Source organism: Mustela erminea, chromosome 2, assembly GCF_009829155.1.
Source record: "Mustela erminea isolate mMusErm1 chromosome 2, mMusErm1.Pri, whole genome shotgun sequence".
NCBI lineage: Eukaryota > Metazoa > Chordata > Mammalia > Carnivora > Mustelidae > Mustela > Mustela erminea.
The window spans coordinates 10,681,852-10,700,126 of record NC_045615.1 but is presented as its reverse complement, the minus strand read 5'-3'; the positions used below and the strand labels follow the sequence as shown (position 1 = coordinate 10,700,126).

Genomic DNA, 18,275 nt, shown 5'->3' with positions numbered 1-18,275 from the left:
GAAACCTAACACAGTCCATGGCCAGTCATTCATAACATAAGCTTAATGGGGCAACTGGAAAAATCTCCATCTAAAAATGCAACTACTACATGCCACACACCTATGTGATCTTTTCCCATCTCTTTTATTTTTCTCCCTGAGAATTAAAAAACACGGCTAATGACAGCACTGATGGAAGTAAAAAGAGACAGAAAAAGTAGAACATTGGGACTTTACAAGGATCCGTTGTGATTTTTTCCCCTTAACGTTGTACCAGATATGGATCACAGAAGTTCTGAATCACAGTTATCTAAGACATGGTGGGCAGATTAGTTATTTAACTAGCAGGTGATAAGAGTGGAGGAAAAGAAGGAGACTATTCCTTTTGACTTCTGAGTAAAGAAACATTTTGCACAACTGCTATATAAGAATAATGCAATGACATACAGGGTAATATTAGTTTCAGGTGTAGAATACAGTGATTCAACATTTATATACAGTACCTGATGCTCATCACAAATACCCTCTTTAATCCCCATCACCCATTTCACCCATCCCCTGTCCACCTCCCATTTGGCAAACATCACTTTATTTAACTGGAATTTAAACAAAAATAATTTTTAAAAAAGAATAACTCAATGAGTACTGAATGAGAGAAGAAATATTCTTTTTTAAAAGTTCTCCTTTGCATTTTATTTTATTTTATTCTATTTCTTAGAGAGGGAAAGGGGGGTTGGGGAAGGGGGCAGAGAGAGAATCTTAAGCAGGCTCAACACAGAGCACAGAGCCTGATGAGGGACTGGGTCTCAAAACCCTGAGATCATGACCTGAGCCAAAATCAAGAGTTGGACGTTTAATGAAGTGAGCCACCCATGTACCTCAGAAAGAGATATTCTTATAAATAATCATAAATATTAATTTGGAAAAAGACACTCTATAACTAGATAAATGGGTTAGTCTTTCTTGCTGCTAACAGGATAGCTGGATCCGAATGTCCATGAACTAGTTCTGAAGGCCATCATGATTCAGAGGTTTATGCTGTGGCAATCAGAAGGTTTATATATTACCTCATGATTTAGAGGTCTAAAGGGCATGTCATTTTAGAGGTATGCAATTCAAGGTTTAATTTATTTATTTTAAAGATGAAAATGGTTGATCTGCGTTGGAGGTCTTAGACTTCTGAAAGCAAAGGAGATGTCTCTCTGAAACTTAGTTACAGTGGAGTTAGAAAGATACACCTTGAGGTTTTCTTGTGAAAATGTTTAAAGCTGTGGGCTTTGAATTGATGGGGTGTGGTAGTACAGAAGAAAAGACATGTGTGGACAAATTATGAGGCTTTCCCAGCCCAAGTGCCACTTTATTAAGGGTTTATGATCTGCCCACCAAGTGGCCAGATATAGTCCGTCTGACCTTCACCACACACTTGGTTATTGGCATTTTGACACCTTTTTTTGCACAGCGGGCAACATTCCTGACGCTATCAATGTAATATACCTCTTTCAGATCACAAACATTACTCATTAACCTTAGGGCAGAAATCTAACAATCAAATATCCTCTGTCACCTAATTGGAGCCAATGGGGGAACTGGATAAATAGGAAAACATCATGTAAGTTATAGAGAAATGCTCAAAAATTTATTGTAGGCTTTTCTGTTGTCAAGTCCACAATCTGTTATAGTTCTAGGTTATTAATTATTTTGCAAATAGAACACTAAAAAGAGATAAAAATATAGGTGCTATAATTTAGGGAAATTATACTCTTTGGCAGAGTGGTTTTACTAGTTTTTCCTTTTCTTTTGGTAAGAAAATACCCATGGTCTCAAATATGACAGAGAAAAGTTACCAAGAATTAAGCATCTTTTTTTCATGTCTTCTCTCTGACTTCTCAGAAGTTACCTCTTAGAATCAATCCAAAACATAATGTCTCTATTTTGGACACACCACTCTTCTCTCCAAAACCTTTATCTCCTGTCTTTATAATTTTTCAGTTAACTAGATTTGACAATAGTTGTCCAAAAAGTTTGGGAGAGATGAGAATCTTACTCATTTGTCTTATTTACCTAATCTCATGGTAAGTGGGACTAGAACCAAGTTCATCTCTCTGCTCTGCTGATGGCCACATGTGGATTATGTTCCCATGCGTAATTCTATACATATTTTGAGACACAAAATGATGAGAATTACTAATACTATGAGGTTTTAAAATTCTAAAACACTATTTTTCATATTGTTCCTAAAGATGATGTCCCCCCTTTTAATTAGATACAATGATGAGAAAGGACTTTAACATTTGAGCAGAGCTTATCTCTCAAGATTTTTATGGAAATTAATTTAGGTGAAAGAGCTCACATCATATTCTTACCATGGCTCTTTACACCTCAAATCATGTTTAAAGAGCAAATTTCATAACGCAAATCCTTGAATCACGAGTAGACTGAGACCTCTTGTAGATGCAGAGAAGATAAGGAGAAAAGACCATGTATGGCTCCATGTATGGCAATTTCTTTTGTCAAATTTTAATTATTGAACAGGTAGCTTATTTGGGGGGGCTCCTCAAAATGTTCATTACATATCGTTATAATTAAATTGTTTAAATGTTGCCAAATCACACTGAAGGACAATTTTTTCTCTTTTCTAATGAGATCTAAGGTTGGGCTATGGTGGCAACCTGATAGCAGGGAGTTCCTTCCATGACAAGATGGATGTGGCCAAGAAAATCTATGGCAGCTATTAAAGAGACAGATACATTCCACAGTCCTCTTTGAGCTCTTGCCAGGTGCTCCACTACTGACTTCATTAGCTCCTGACTTCTGTGGAATCATGTCACTTTCTCCTAAAGCAAGTTCAAAAAGAGATCCTTTGATTAGCACATCATCTTCCTGGGAGCCTGTGGAAACTTCTGAGTACCATCCAAGCCATTTCTTAGGTAGAATCTAGAGCAGCCTAAGGAAGCTGATCATCCAGGCTTTCCGCTGCCTGACTACAGGGAACCTCCAAATCTGTTTTGATGTGGTCATGTTTCAGAGTGGCTCAGGGCAGTCTGAAGGGCAATCTTTCTCCAGAAATTTGAAAGAGAAACAGGAAAATAACTTTTCTCTGTATCTCAATTCTCATTAAGGACTCTTGAGAGACTAGTTACAGACAAAATAAATTAACTACATTATTTTTCTGTATGTCTAAACTGTACTGTGGGTAAATTTGTGTAAAATTGTAGTGTTAATAAAGCTGCTATGACAGTAATGTAGCCAGTCTTCAGACGTAAAGCCAGAAGCATCATTGGATCTGCCCCCAAAGGCCACCATTCCCAAATACAATCCCAGTGTCTCACACATTCTCTGCGGAGATAATTAACTCCATTATCCTGTTGCCCACAGAACTTCTCATTCATCACATGTTGTCCGTGATGGATTGCTAAGGTTACCAATCAACTAGTCTAGACCCTCTTGGTGAGTGACACTATTTCCTATCAAGCCCAAGTGTAGGAACTGTGGTTGGGAATGCCACACCATCCCTCAAGGCCAGCCATGTAGTTCAAGTGTGTAACTGTGGCAGATCATGGGCCTTCTTCTGTCCTTATGGTTTGTTATTAAAGTACCTAAGTGCTTCACAGTTGTGTTCTCCCTCCCTGATTATGGTACAGCTAGGTCTTCAAGACTCCAGGAAGGGTGATCTTACTCTTTTAGCTATCTTATTTCTCCCCCTCAAAGAACTTGTTACAAATTTTCCCAAGGATGAGTTGCGGGATGTTTGAGTAGAACCTAAAAGCACTCACCTCAGTGCACCCTCTGCCTTCAACTTGGTCCGTAGCCTCGAACAAAGCTCAGACATATGCTTAATTCTTATTTCTCCATGTCTATCTGGTACTTCCTGAAGGTTTCTTCTATCATCTTTCCAGAGTCTTAATTCTTGTATCTTGACATCTGATCATTAATTCCTAAATCTTCCTTGATAAAGCTTCTAGTGGGCTCAGCTGTACCTCTAACCTCCCAGCCTGTGTTTTAAGCATACACTATATGCTGAGCACTGCACTAGGCATTTAGGCTTTCATCCTTCACCCAAGGGATTCCACAGGCCTGATTGGGAGGCAAACATAGAACACAAGAACTCCAAAAGTAACTCATATCCTCACAAAATTAATAATAGAAACACAAATTAATTCTGAATCCAGTAAACATGGGACACTAGTTAAATTTGCCAATATTTTTTCCTTTATAGAAAGTTGGAATGATCACCTCAAGTATCTCACTGGAACTATTTTTACCAAACTTTTACAATTTCTGAGCTAAAGCTAAAATAAGTGGGTCTCTAAGCACATCGAAAATGTTTACTTTTTGTATTCAGCCCATGTTCAGAAACACCATGAATCTAACAAAGGATGAAATATGCATGGTATCTATTGCCTCCTGGATTACCAACTAATGGTAGCATAGTTGACTTAACAAAATTAATTCTGCTTAAGGAATCAGAGACAACTGGAACCAAGGTCTGAGAGGTGAAAAATGAGTGCTTTATCAGCTAAAGCACTCCGCTCCAAACTCCCCTGCTTCTTAAGTACAGTGTCATCTGGGTAATCTATTGCTGGTTTTTGGTGTTACATTGCATGCCTACCCATCCTGTCATTATTAAAAACCTCTGAGAGACCTAAAAGCGGCTAATGGCCATCCAAATGCTCACTAAGTAAAATATACCCACTAAAATGGATTTTTGAGAGTCACTCAATTTATAAAAACTAGATGTGACATGGTTATCACATGTAGAGGTTTAAAAGATGAAACGGTGGAAATAATCTTCAATGATTAATGCACTGAGGTTCCTTCTATTGATTTTTATTTTTAGATAATTCACTGTGCTAAATCTGATTATATTTTAAAATAAAGAGTTGAGATATTCACATTTATATTTTTTACCCTTACAAAGGATTCATTTGACATGTGACGGTATGATCTGATTACCAGCTGTAGTGTGTAGTGTCGTAATTTGTAATTTTAACACCCTCTGTTGGAGTGCTTTCTAATTTATGGCCCTGAGACACCAAAGTAGAAGCCAGGTACTATCTAAACCATGCTAGAAAGCTGGCATGTGTCCAAACCTCTGCCATTTAGATATGTCCATGAAAGTCTTAAATTTAAAAAAAAAATGAGATGAGATAACATATTTAGGGACATCATGTCAAAGAATAAACTTTGGAGTAAGTATTATGTTTCGTTACAGTCGGCTTTCATAGACTTTTCGGGTGACTTCAAGGAAATAAGTAATACATGATAACTTTTTGGCTTCACTTCACTTACTTAGGAAATTTGAATGATCTGTTGATTTTGTTTTCTAAAGTTGAAAAAAATTCCTCATCATTTTTTTAATTAATTTTTTATTTTTTATAAACATATATTTTTATCCCCAGGGGTACAGGTCTGTGAATCACCAGGTTTACACACTTCACAGCACTCACCAAAGCACATACCCTCCCCAATGTCCATAATCCCACCCCCTTCTCCCAAACCCCCTCCCCCCAGCAACCCTCAGTTTGTTTTGTGAGATTAAGAGTCACTTATGGTTTGTCTCCCTCCCAATCCTGGGTAGGAGAAGAATAAATGAAAGTTGAAAAAAATTCCTAAAGTGGTTCTTCCAGATAAGTATTTCATAATTTCATTAATATTGGAAAAAATAAGGCCTTTAAAAAATAAATAGGTGCTCATTTGGATTGACCCATATGTGAAAAATGAATGAAATCATGGCTTAGGGGTGCCTGGGTGGCTCAGTTGGTTAAGCATCTGCCTTCGCTTCATGTTAGGATCTCAGGATCCTGGTATTGAGCCCCTCATTAGGTTCCCTGGTCAGTGGGGTGTCTGCTTCTGTCTCCCCCACCCCATCCTTCCTTTCTTTCCCTAATTATTCATATGCTCTCCCTCTCTCAAATAAATAAACACAATCTAAAAATCTAAAAAATAAAATAAAATAAATGGCTTAAATACATTTAATTTTTTTTACTTTATAATGTCAAGTTCTATCTCATTTCTTATCTGCTGCTTCAATTTCACCACAAATTTAAAAATTGTTAGACTTGATGTTTATTCTCTGTTGAAGTAACACTTCTTCAAAAGAAAATTTGGAAAATCTATATGTTTAAACTCAAGATACACTGTTATTATAAAATGAGGACCACCATGCCAGTATCCATTTTAATGAACACAATAACTATGATAAATGTATGCTATCATTTAGCTTTTAGAAGGATATATATTATATAAAACAATACAAGCTCTTCACCAATGTCTTATTCACTGACTTGCTGTGTAAACTAATGCCACCATGCTATGGAAAAAGAAAACAAAATAAACAAAACCCAAAACACAGTGACTACAGCTTGGAGCCTATGGAAAGCTCCTATCCTACCTGGGAGCTTTTGCTCCAAGGTTTCATCCACTCTTGTGGCCACCAGGTGAGTCGATTTTAAACTGAGAGTCAGCTGTGTTTCTCTTTATTTCTTTCTCTCATTTTCTTTTTTTCTTTCATTTTTTTTCTTCTTTCTTCCCTTAAGAGTTTATTTGTTTGTTTAGAATGAGTGTGCCTGAGTGGGAAGAGGAGCAGATGAGAAAGGGAGAGAGAGAATCTCCAGCAGATTCCATGATAGGTGTGGAGGCTGGCTTTGGGGCTGGATCTCCCAACCCTGAGATCATGACCTGAGCCAAAATCAGGAGTCTGATGCTTAACTGACTGAGCCACCCAAGCACCTCTCAGTTGTGTTTTCTAAGCCTACTTTTATCAGTTGTACTTACTATGTATGTAATTTAGTTAGATATTATATAAATCAACGAAATACTGGTAAAAAATGAAAGATGTATTTTTATGAAAACTAAAGGGAAGAGTTTAAAAAGATTTAATAAACCTAGTCACTGAAATGATTGCTATTGAATGTAGTTGAATGTGGTATAGGTAAAACTGCTCTGAGAGATTGGGGGGGGGGAATCAAACCATAGATGAGTTTTTTGATCATATTGTTTTGTTAACTATTTTGAATTTCCTTGAAAAAAATCTGATATTATAAATAATGCCCCAAGGGTATAATTGACACAAGAAATATGATGTAAAACTCCAATGAACAAATCCAGTAATTGCATCAAATATCAGTAAATTCATGAGCATTTATTTTTTTCACAGTAACTAAAATGTTTAAACTATCTATCTATATTATTTTCCTAATATTTCCATTCTTCAGCTGGCTCAGTTATGCAAAAAAGCACCAGTGACAACTGTATCAGATAAGCTGGATTCCCCCTGTAAAATTGAATAAATTGAAAACCATTTTCCAAATCAAACAATTAGCACTGAAACTTTCCACTAGATCTCATAGTTTTGATGAGTCACCAGATTCTATTCCCTCCTCCTTTATATGTGTACTATCATCTTTTTGAACTAGATTTTATCACTTCAAGCCTCATTATCCTCCAAATCATATCATTATTTGTAGGCCCTTGTATCCTCACAATATTTTTAAATATGTCCACTATATGATACTTTTAGTGCTCAAAAAATTTTAATATTATCTTCTTTACTTATAGCACCAAGTCCAGACTTTCCACCTATTGTTCGAATCCTAGACAACTGGTCATACCCTCCACCTTGTCATTACTTTTTGATTTGAGCACTTCTGTAGTGTGAGAAGCCTTACTATTATCATTTGAATGCAGGATAATGAACTCCAACCCCAAGTTGGTGATAGATTCCATCTTCTCCCAATATACTCTTGCTCATCTTTGAGGGCCTGGTTTAATTGCCACCTTGTTCAGGAGATTTTCTATAAATTAGTTTTCTTTATTCCTCTTTGTCTGTCTCAAGTTCCATTTTATAGAGTGAGATGATTTTTGAGGGTATGAATTGTGTGTTTTCTCTCTCCAACTAAATTCCCATCTTTGAATATGGGAATCATTTTTTTTTTAATTTTTCCAGTGTCTTTCATCAAAAACTGCATATACTAAGTACTTAATAAATTTTGTTGATTGAAAAGTGATTATACTAAAAATAAATAGCTTGAAATATTCATAAAGCACTTCTACATTGAACATATAATTTATATCTAGGATAAAAATCTCATCTCTTGCATTTATGAGTGCAGTTTCCCTGGTTTCAATAATTCCTTGGTTTCCTTGTCCTTAGAACTTAATATTACACGTGACTGTTATGGGGATTAAATGAAATAATTCAAATAAAGATTAGTGCCTGAGACATCACAAAATATCAGGTTAACAAAAAATTGATTGGGGAACTTGGGTGGCTCAGTGGTTAAGCCTCTGCCTTCCGCTCAGGTCATGGTCTCAGGGTCCTAGGATTGAGCCCCACATTGGGCTTCCTGCTCAGCAGGGAGCCTGCTTCCCCCTCTCTCTCTGCCTGCCTCTCTGCCTACTAGTGATCTCTCTCTGTCAAATAAATAAATAAAATCTTTTTTAAAAAAATTAATTGCCTTCCAATCACTTATTCTTATTTACACATTTTGTTAAATTTTGTTTCAATAAAAATATTTAAGTTACAATCTAGCTTAACTCCAAACCTTCTCTGAAAGTGATTTATATCAAACTTTTTTGATGTACAAATGAGAGGCAGAAAATAAGTTGATAAAGTGACTAAAAATTTACAGTTGAGGGAAAGTCAGTCACCTAACTTGGGTGCAATAACACCATGTCTCCACGAGTCAAAGTGAAGGGGTATGGACCCTTCAACAGTAGGTTCTAGAAGAGAGAAGATACAGAAATAATTTCTGTTTAGAAATCAAACCTGCAAAGATTTACATATTATACTACCACGTAGACCCAGAGAACTATACGTTGAAGGGGATTTTATTTTATTTTATTTTACAAATAGAAGTTACACTCTGAGTTGACAGACTATCTCCAAGTCTGTTAGAAATCAAGGCTAGGACGGACTGTGATGAAGGGTAATTTGGAATTAATAACTAAGATTATTAATCTGGGAATTAGTTAGTATTTCTTCAAATCTTGATTAGTTACATGCTTAATACACATCCTCAGTCTTCTTTTAGCACCTCCATGAGGCTGATTACTCAGCCCAGAAGTCCAACATCAAGGTACAATTTATCTGTCTGAAGTACATCATAATTATATAGACAGAACCTGAGAAGCAATGAACACTTTTAAATCATTCTTATGAACCACAGCAGCTAAACATATTACAAAATGATACAGTATTTTGTATTATAACAAAAAATGATGCAGTAAGGATTTTTTGTATGGAAGAAGTAGAACCCAGCAAGTATGATGGCCAACTTTATTACTTTATCATTTTATTACATCACTCAAGAAAATAAATATTAAGCAGTGAGGCCTATTTTCTTTCGCATAAAGAAGCCAGACCCAACACGTCAGATTTCTGAGAAGGCAGATAATCCGCCTATCATTAAACTTTTAGGAGAACATCTTGAAATGAATTTCCAGGAACGGACGGCTGTTAGCCAGGCTGTGGTCTCAGTTCTGGAAGTCCTTGGAACACACCTCTGACTCTCCCTGTGAGTGAACCAGAAAAACCTGAATTTACTATGAAAACTACACATCCTTTCTATGCATAGTATTAGGATGACCTGGTCTGTTAAAATGCTGGGTGATTCATACATGGTGCATTTTATTCACCCCTTCACACATGGAAAATTGCATTAAAGACCATGGCATTAAAAAAACAAAACAAAACAACAAAACAACAAGGGGTGCCTGGATAGCTCAGTGGGTTAAAGCCTCTACCTTCGGCTTAGGTCATGATCCCAGGGTCCTGGGATCAAGCCCCACACTGGGTTCTCTGCTCAGAAGTAAGCCTGCCTCCACCTCTCTCTCTCTGCCTGCCTCTCTCTGCCTACTTGTGATCTCTGCCTATCAAATAAATAAATAAAAATTTTTAAAAATCTCCCTTTTTAGCTGGGCTGTCCCCCAATATTAGTAGTAAAAAGTATGTAGCATTTACCACATACCAAGCATTGTTCTGAGTAGCTAATGAATTAATCCTTAAAACAACCTTATAAGGTGGTGTGGTAGGTACTATTATTATTTCTGATCTACAAATGAGAAAACAGAGGCATAAATGTGTAGTAATTTATCCAAGGTCACACAGCTATAGTGGAGGCAGGATTCAAACCCAGTCTTCTGGCCCCAAATTGGTGTCATTGGCCTCTACACTAAGAGATAAGGCTTTCTGTACTATATAAAAGATGCAGAGGAGCCTGGATGGTTCAAGCATTAAGCATCTGCCTTCAACTCAGGTCATGGTTCCAGGATGCTGGGATGGAGCCCTTCCGTGGGCTCCCTGCACAGCAGGAAGCCCGTTCTCTCACTCCCCCTGCTTGTGTGCCCTCCTTCGATGTGTCTCTCTCTGTCAAATAAATAAATAAAGTCTTTTTAAAAAATGCAAAATAAAATGTCCTTCCTGGGAAGCATAGTAACTTGCTCAAGAATAGCCAAACACATGTAACTGCTTCTCTAATCCCAGAACATCTGCAAAGAGTAGCTTAAGTGTGCAGAAGCTGCGTGTATCGAGACACGAATGTGAGCTTGCACTTGTGTGTGTGCATGCGTGTACATGCATGAGTGAGAGTGTCTGTGTACATGTGTAAATGTGTGTGCATAGTCTGTGACTTTATTTGCTCACGTGTGAGGATGTGGATGTACATGTGTTAGAATGAGCTGTACATAACTGAGCAGATGGTGGACCCAGGGTTCACATCCAGATTTGTCTGGTGCGAAGCATGCGTGCTTATGCTATACCTTCTCAGTAAGAAAAGGAAATAGTAACTGATATTTCTGTTTGACATTAAGGTCTGCAGAAATTTTTTATGTGCATTGCTTCAATAGAATAAAGAAAAGGTTCACCCCGGAATCTTCCATTCACAGATCCAAAAGTTTGCCTAGAAAGTGGAAATGAAAACAGTTGAGAGTTGTGATAAGTTTTATGTATGTAGCAGCTGACAGGTCAGGCGGAGGAGAAGGGAGAAAGAAAAAATGTGTTACAGAAATAATACTTTCATGTACATATCACCTTTCATCAAAAAATCTCAAGGCACATTTGAGTATTTTCTACCCAATTTTCTCATACATCAGTGATGCATATAGCATTTCCCGTCTCACTTAAGGTAAATAAATTGACACTTTGAGAAGTTATGTGATTTTCCAGAACGAGGCAGTGGGTCAGCGGCCCAGCCAAGTTGAAAATATAACCTTTAGGGGGTGAAGTAACAGGGCTGCTCTGGCTTCCCAGGAGACCCCAGTGCATCCTTGACACAAGTCAATGATTTAAACACATTTGTATATAAATGTCACCATGGCCTCCAGGGCGCCTTTGCCTCTGAGTCTGGCTACATTTTCTGTTGCAAGCTCATCTTTACCTATTACTGAACTCCATAAATAGCTTCAAAAAGATTCTCTGGGAAAGAATCAAAGGTCATTCCAGCTGAAGCAATCCAAAGGAAACCTGAAGCAGACACTCTCGCCTTCTGGTAAGTCTGACACATTAATTTCCCTCAGCCCCCTCACTGAAGGAGTAAGTCTGGCACCATGGTGGCGGGGAGCCCTAATCAGATACCAAACCCACACTGCGTCAGAAGTGATGTCAGATGAACAGCGGTCCCTGGGCCACCGCCTCATTTGGAGCAAACACTGAAATACTTGTGTTTTGAGGCTGCTTTATGACTTGCCTGAAAAATGACTTTGTTCACCATGGAAGGCCACTAATGTATGAGGTGTTACCCTGGGATTTTAGCACTTTTCCTATATGCACAACATTCTTTTTATGTACCTCGCTACCCAAACAGTGGAAGTATCATTGAACTACTTATATTATCAATGCCATATATCTGGGGAGAAACTACATGGCAAAAGGTGTGTTAATACTTTCCTGTATATAAAATCTGGCAAGAAACAATTTTACCAAAGGTATAAGAAGAAAATGTTTTCATTTTATGCCATATGGTTTGGCTTATATCGGATTTACACGTTTGGAGTTTCTTATTTATTTTTAGTGGTGGTCTTTCACCTCAGGTACATGAATGTGGTTTTCACCTCCTCTCTTTTGGGACGGCGCCTGCCGAAGGCTCTGTCGAATGGGGTTCTGAGAGTTAGCCAGACCTTCTGTTAACAGATTCTTTATTCCCTCCTATCTCCTCACAATAAGCTGTGAGGAGAAATCACACTTAGCCTGTGCCGGGGCTGGGCGAGAACTGCCTTCTCCTAACACCATTGCTGCTCTATGAGTCACTGAAAAGCTATCGCACGAAGAACATCACTTCTCCTTGAACTCTTCGTTTCCCTCTGTACTGCTCCTGGAAGATTAGGCCCATGGCCTGGTCTCCTTCTGGAAATTATTTGGTAATAAGAAACAGACCCAAAGTGGTGTTGTGAGGTGAGGCTGTGACCTCTCACCTTCAGAGACCTGGGTTCCAAGTCCGTCTAGAGGTTGGTGGTCTCTGCCTAGTCAACACCAGCTAGTTTTCAATGCCACATGACCATACGGCATTTGGGAGCAACATTATATTGATCTCAAGAAGGAATCAGCAGCCCAGTGTATGGGCATAGGATTATGGGGAGCTGTGCATCATTTTCCTGGTCCCCCATTGCTTCAGGTCTAGTACACTTTCTGTTTTGACTTTAGTAACTTCCAGTTTTGTAGAAAAGAGTTTGTAGCAGGCTGGGTGCTAATGGGCATAGTAGATCAACTTTTTGTGTTTAGGTTATGATACTCTCAGATTCATGATTTTGGTTTAGACTGTTTCCTTATACATTGTGATTAGTCCAGATTCTAATCTATACCTTCTAATACGAGCATCATTCCTTTGACTGATACCTTTCAGTCTTTGTTTTGGGATTCTCACAAATTATATCCCAGGAAATTTGATGCAGAATGCATATTTAATGGAAATATATAGTTTTTCACTTTATTTATCTTCAAGGACAACCTAAGGTATCAATTTTATTATCTGAGTCCTGCATAGTTGTTGCTTTGCTTACTTTAGAAAGAAATTCCCTGTGTTATGGTAACTGAGAATGCTATTGTGCTATTTTCACAGTTCCAAGATTAAATTAGAAACCATTTGAAGACCAAGACCCAGTTTTTAATAACACCTCATGGCTTCAGCTCATAGAAACTCATTATATGTTAAACCAGCTTTGAGTGGCTCTAAGACTAGTAGGCACATTTTTGGGGCTCAAATCACAGCCCTGTCCTTAATTGTTTGTGTGATGCTGGGCAGGTCACTTGAACTTCTCTTGGTATTTCAATTTTCTTATCTATAAAATGGGACTGATAACAGTAGCCTTGTCACAGGGTTGTTGTGAATTGGTCTATGTATAGTTCTTAGGACTGTGTCTGGCTCACAGTATAAGTGTTATATAAGGGTTTGCTATTTCATAATAGGAAAACAACAAGCCTCCGCTAATTTGGCCAGAAGGTCACAAGAGATGATTTGATAATGAAAAGTGTTGCAGATAAAATCTAAAAATGAATGACCTATATGAATCAAAAGAAAGTTTTTACTGAGAGACAGAAGAGGGAGGTTGTTGGGAAGGGGGAGAGAGTCCATATCCATTTAGGCCAATTTCGGGACTGCTCTGTTGGACCAGTCAGTACCCTACAGACCAACTACCTCTTCTTTCCACTTTGATTTTCACCCATCTGTGTTCCCTAATGCTGAGTGTGCTCATGAGATTCTTTGACACTATTATTTCAAAATATTGATTAGGACTACACTGGCCTCAGGTGCCTACGGACCTGGGTAACATTAACTCTTGGGATCTACCTATTAGGGCTCAAATAACCAAAATAATCAATGCAAAAGAAAAAGATGAAAAAAAGAAGAGAAGGAGGAGGAAGAAGAATCAAAACAAGAAAAAAGAGAAGAAGAGGAAGAAAAAAAAGAAGAAGGGGAAGGGAGAGGGGAAGAAGAAGAAAGGCTTAGGGTTATGAATTTTGCACCATGGACAGGGACTAGAACCGGAAATGTAGGAAGAGTCTAATCACATTGAAATTTCCAGCACGACTTGACTAAGGAATAGCACTGCTTTGAAAGACATCAGGACGAAGTAGAGTTCTTTGCATTCCAGGCTCTAGGGATTTTAGGAAGACAATGAGCTAAGAAACTCTTTCTTTTTGATACAAAAATCTTATCTCTTGGGTCTGAGCAGTAAGGTAAACCAGCACAAAAGTCCAGACAACAGAAGAAATAGTCCTTCCTCTAAGTCCTTCTCCGTTCTGTACCCTGCCAGTGCAATAGAGAAGTGGGAGCTGAACCCCATACGCCATATTTCTAATTATCAGCAATAAACCTGGATTTCAATTTCTTTTGACAGAAATGGACTTGGTGTATCTAAATTACAGCTGAAAACCTACTTCAAAGCTATACTTGCAACTGTAGCACTGAATGTTCCATCACAGAAAGACTATATACTTCTTTCCCTGTAGCTACGGTCTGTGAGTCTGTGCCACTTTGGAAAATAGTGTGGGTGTTCCTCAGAAAATTAAAAATAGAGCTAATCTATGACCTAACAATTGCACTACTGGGTATTTACCCCAAAGATACAGATGTAGTGAAAAGAAGGGCCATATGCACCCCAATGTTCATAGCAGCGATGGCCACAGTCGCCAAACTGTAGAAACTGCAGAGATGTCCTTCAACAGACAAATGGATAAGAAGATGTGGTCCATATATACAATGGAGTATTATGCCTCCATCCGAAAGGATGAATACCCAACTTTTGCATCAACATGGGTGGAACTGGAGAAGATTATGCTGAGTGAAATAAGTCAAGCAGAGAAAGTCAATTATCACATGGTTTCACTTATTTGCAGAACATAAGGATAGCATGAAGGACATTAGGAGAAAGAAGGGGAAAATGAAGGAAAGGCAGTTGGAACGGAAGAAGAACCATGAGAGACTGTGGACTCTGAGAAACAAACAGGGTTTTAGAGGGGAAGGGGTTGGGGAGAAGTGTTAGCCCAGTGATGGGTATTAAGGAGGGTATGTATTGCATGGAGCACTGGGTGTTATACGCAAACAATGAATCTTGGAACACTGCATCAAAAACTAATGACATACTGTATGGTGACTAACATAATAGAATAAAAGAAGAAAACAAGAAAGAAAGAAACACTAGTTTTAAGGGGTATCTGGGTGTCATAGTCAGTTAGACGTCTGACTCTTTGACTCAGGTCATGATCTCAGGGTCCTGAGATCGAACCCTGCTTAAGAATCTGTCTCTCTCTCTCTCCCTACTCCCAATCTCTCCCTCTCTTTCTTTAAAACAAACAAACAAACAAACAAACAAACAAAAAAACAACATGCTAGCTTCAGAAAAGCAGATTCAGGAATTTTTTTTTTTTTTTAATCATTAGAAGTAAGAAACAGTAATTGTGTGACTAAGAATATCATCTTGGGACGTCTGGGCGGCTCAGTTAGTTAAATGTCTGACTTCGGCTCAGATCATGATCTTAGGGTGGTGGGATCAGGTCCTACATCAGACTCCATGCTCAGCAGGAAGCCTGCTTCCTCTGCTGCTACTCCCTCTGCTTGTACTCTCTCTCTCTCAAAAATAAACACATAAAATCTGTTCTAAAAAGGAATATCAGGGGCGCCTGGGTGGCTCAGTGGGTTAAAGCCTCTGCCTTCGGCTCAGGTCATGATCCCAGGGTCCTGGGATCTAGCCCCACATCAGGCTGTCTGCTCCGCGGGGAGCCTGCTTCTCTCTCTCTCTGCCTGCCTCTCTGCCTGCTTGTGATCTCTATCTGTCAAATAAATAAATAAAATCTTTAAAAAAAAATAAAAAAGAATATCATCCATTAAACTATATTTTGCTTACATTTTAGGATTGCTAAATGAACTGAAATTATTTTAAATAAAAATTTTAAAGACACAGATGAAAAGACTTACACAGGATACTTATAAGCTTCCATAAAATTTTTAAATTGTTACAGAAGTAACATTTAGCTGGTCAGACTTTGAAAGGTCTACTACTCTCAGGTTTGATGTCTAGCTTTTTCAAATACTTCAGGAATTTTGGGGGAAAAATGAAAGGCGATATTTATACCCATGATTCAAGGACATATTTTTTTTAATAAAAGTCAAATTTTAGTCATTAGTTTTCCCACTAACAAGAAGGAAGGTTTCTTAGAGAAATAATTGGTGTTAGGTCCAGAAATGTATTAGATGAGCCTCGGAGATCACAGTGTGCCAGAAAGCAAGGAATCTATCAAAGAGGAATTGGACCATGTCAAAAGAGCATAGGAGACAGCTTGAAGAGACTTCTGTTGGCCTAAGATGGGATAGTTTTGGCATAATAACTACAGTAGATTACAGTGAATCTCTGCATTCGTAATGACATCAGAAAAAAAACCCTTCAGATATCTATGAGGTTGCTAGCATGACAGCACAAATAAGGCGAAACTGTCCTGTATTCAGGATAACTAAATAATTAATAGAATAGAATTTCTTTTTTTTAAGGGACTCAATTTAAACTTTTATTTATTTAAGTTCTAATTTTTGAATTTTAAATCCAACTTAGTTAACACACACTGTTGTATTATTTTCAGGTGTATAATATAAAGATTCAAAAATTCTATACATTTCCCAGAACCCACCAAGATAAGCGTACTCTTAATTCCTTTAGGAAGGAATTCCAGAAATGACAAAATCAGAGAATTATTATTTTGCCAACCACAGCAAAATAATGGATCTATACAATAGTCATCAGTTGCTGCTAAAAAAAATTGCAGTGATGGGGATCCTTATAATAGAGAATCAGACTGACCCCATCTAACCCCACTGATCACTATTAGCCATACTAGGAGCAGGGTGAGCAGACATGTGTCTCCCGACTGGTCGCAGTAAGTATTCAGAACCACCCATGAATAATAAAAACTGAGTGTCATCAAGCCTCTAGACTTAAATACTCATTTATAGGAAAACCCCAAAGAGATCTTACCGAGAGAAAACAACTGGCCAAATCCAGAAGACAGAATATTCTAAACCCTCTATTACATTAGTGGTGCAAAAAGCGTGCGGTGAAGAAGGACTATTACAGAATAAAAGAGGATTTGGAGACTGATGAAAAAAGTGCAATATATTTATCCAATTTTTTTTCAGCTTTATTGAGGTATAATCAACAAGGAAAACTATAAGATACTTAAAGTGTATAATGTGATGATTTGATATATTTATGCATTGTGAAAGATTTCTCCCATATAGTCAATAAACACAGCCATTACCAGCCATTACCATAGATATAGATATAGATATAGATATAGATATAGATATAGATATAGATACACATACATACATATATATATATATTCAGCCAGATAAGTGTCTGCCTTCAGCTCAGGTTGTGATCCCAGAGTCCTGGGATCGAGTCCCTCATTGGGCTCCCTGCTCAGCTGGAAACCTGCTTCTCTCTTTCCCTCCACCTGCAGCTCTCCCTGCTTATACTCTCTCCCTCCCTCTCTCTGACAAATATATACATACATAAAATAAATTCTTTAACAAATAAAAATAAATTATATTATCTTAGCAAAATTGGATTATATAATAGAGTGTTGTCAGCTACAGTTATCGTGTTATATGCATTAGATTTTCAAACCTTATTCATTCTGTAGCTGAAAATTTGTACCCTTTTACTAATCTTCTATGAGTTTGAGGAGGTTTGGGTTTTTTTTTAAGAGTTCTCATATAAGTGATACCACGCAGTCTTTGTATTGATTTGATTTGTTTGGATCCCTATTAGAAACAAGAAGCCATAAGAAAATATTTTTGAAATAATTAGGTATAGACTATAAATGTGAATAAAAATGATATTTTGCAATTATTAATACTTTTGGTGTGTGGGTTTGGTGGTTAATTTAAAATTTTAAATTTAAATCTAAATTTAAATTTAGAATTTAAATTTGCATGCTGACAATATTTACAGGTGAAATGACATGATGACTGGGATTTTTTTCAAATGTTCCTTTAAAAATGTTGAGAGAGCTGCCTGCCCCTCTGCCTACTTGTGATCTCTGTCAGATAAATAAAGAAAAAATCTAAAAAAAAAAAAAATGTTGAGAGAGGTTTCTAAAGAAAAAAAAAGTGTTGCAAACTGTTAGTCACTACTGAAACTCAGTGAGGGGCAGATAGGATACATTGTAGGGTTGTTTATACCTGAAAATCATTTTAAAAATTGGTAGACGAGGTTTCGGTGATGATCCTGAGTGTCTCCAGTCTGGATATCCAAGTCGGTTCTCCACATCTGGACACTTACAATATCACACAGCATGTGAAATGGAG

At 37.6% G+C, this 18,275-nt stretch overlaps 1 long non-coding RNA gene across 1 annotated transcript in view; it reads right to left on the bottom strand.

Moving 5' to 3' along the window:
• Positions 1–9,153: 9,153 nt before the first annotated feature.
• Positions 9,154–18,275, bottom strand: part of LOC116582920 — a 53,317-nt gene continuing 44,195 nt past the window's right edge. The window contains exon 3 of the long non-coding RNA XR_004282558.1: positions 9,154–9,492. This is a non-coding gene — a long non-coding RNA (uncharacterized LOC116582920). The remainder of the gene's footprint in view (positions 9,493–18,275) is intronic.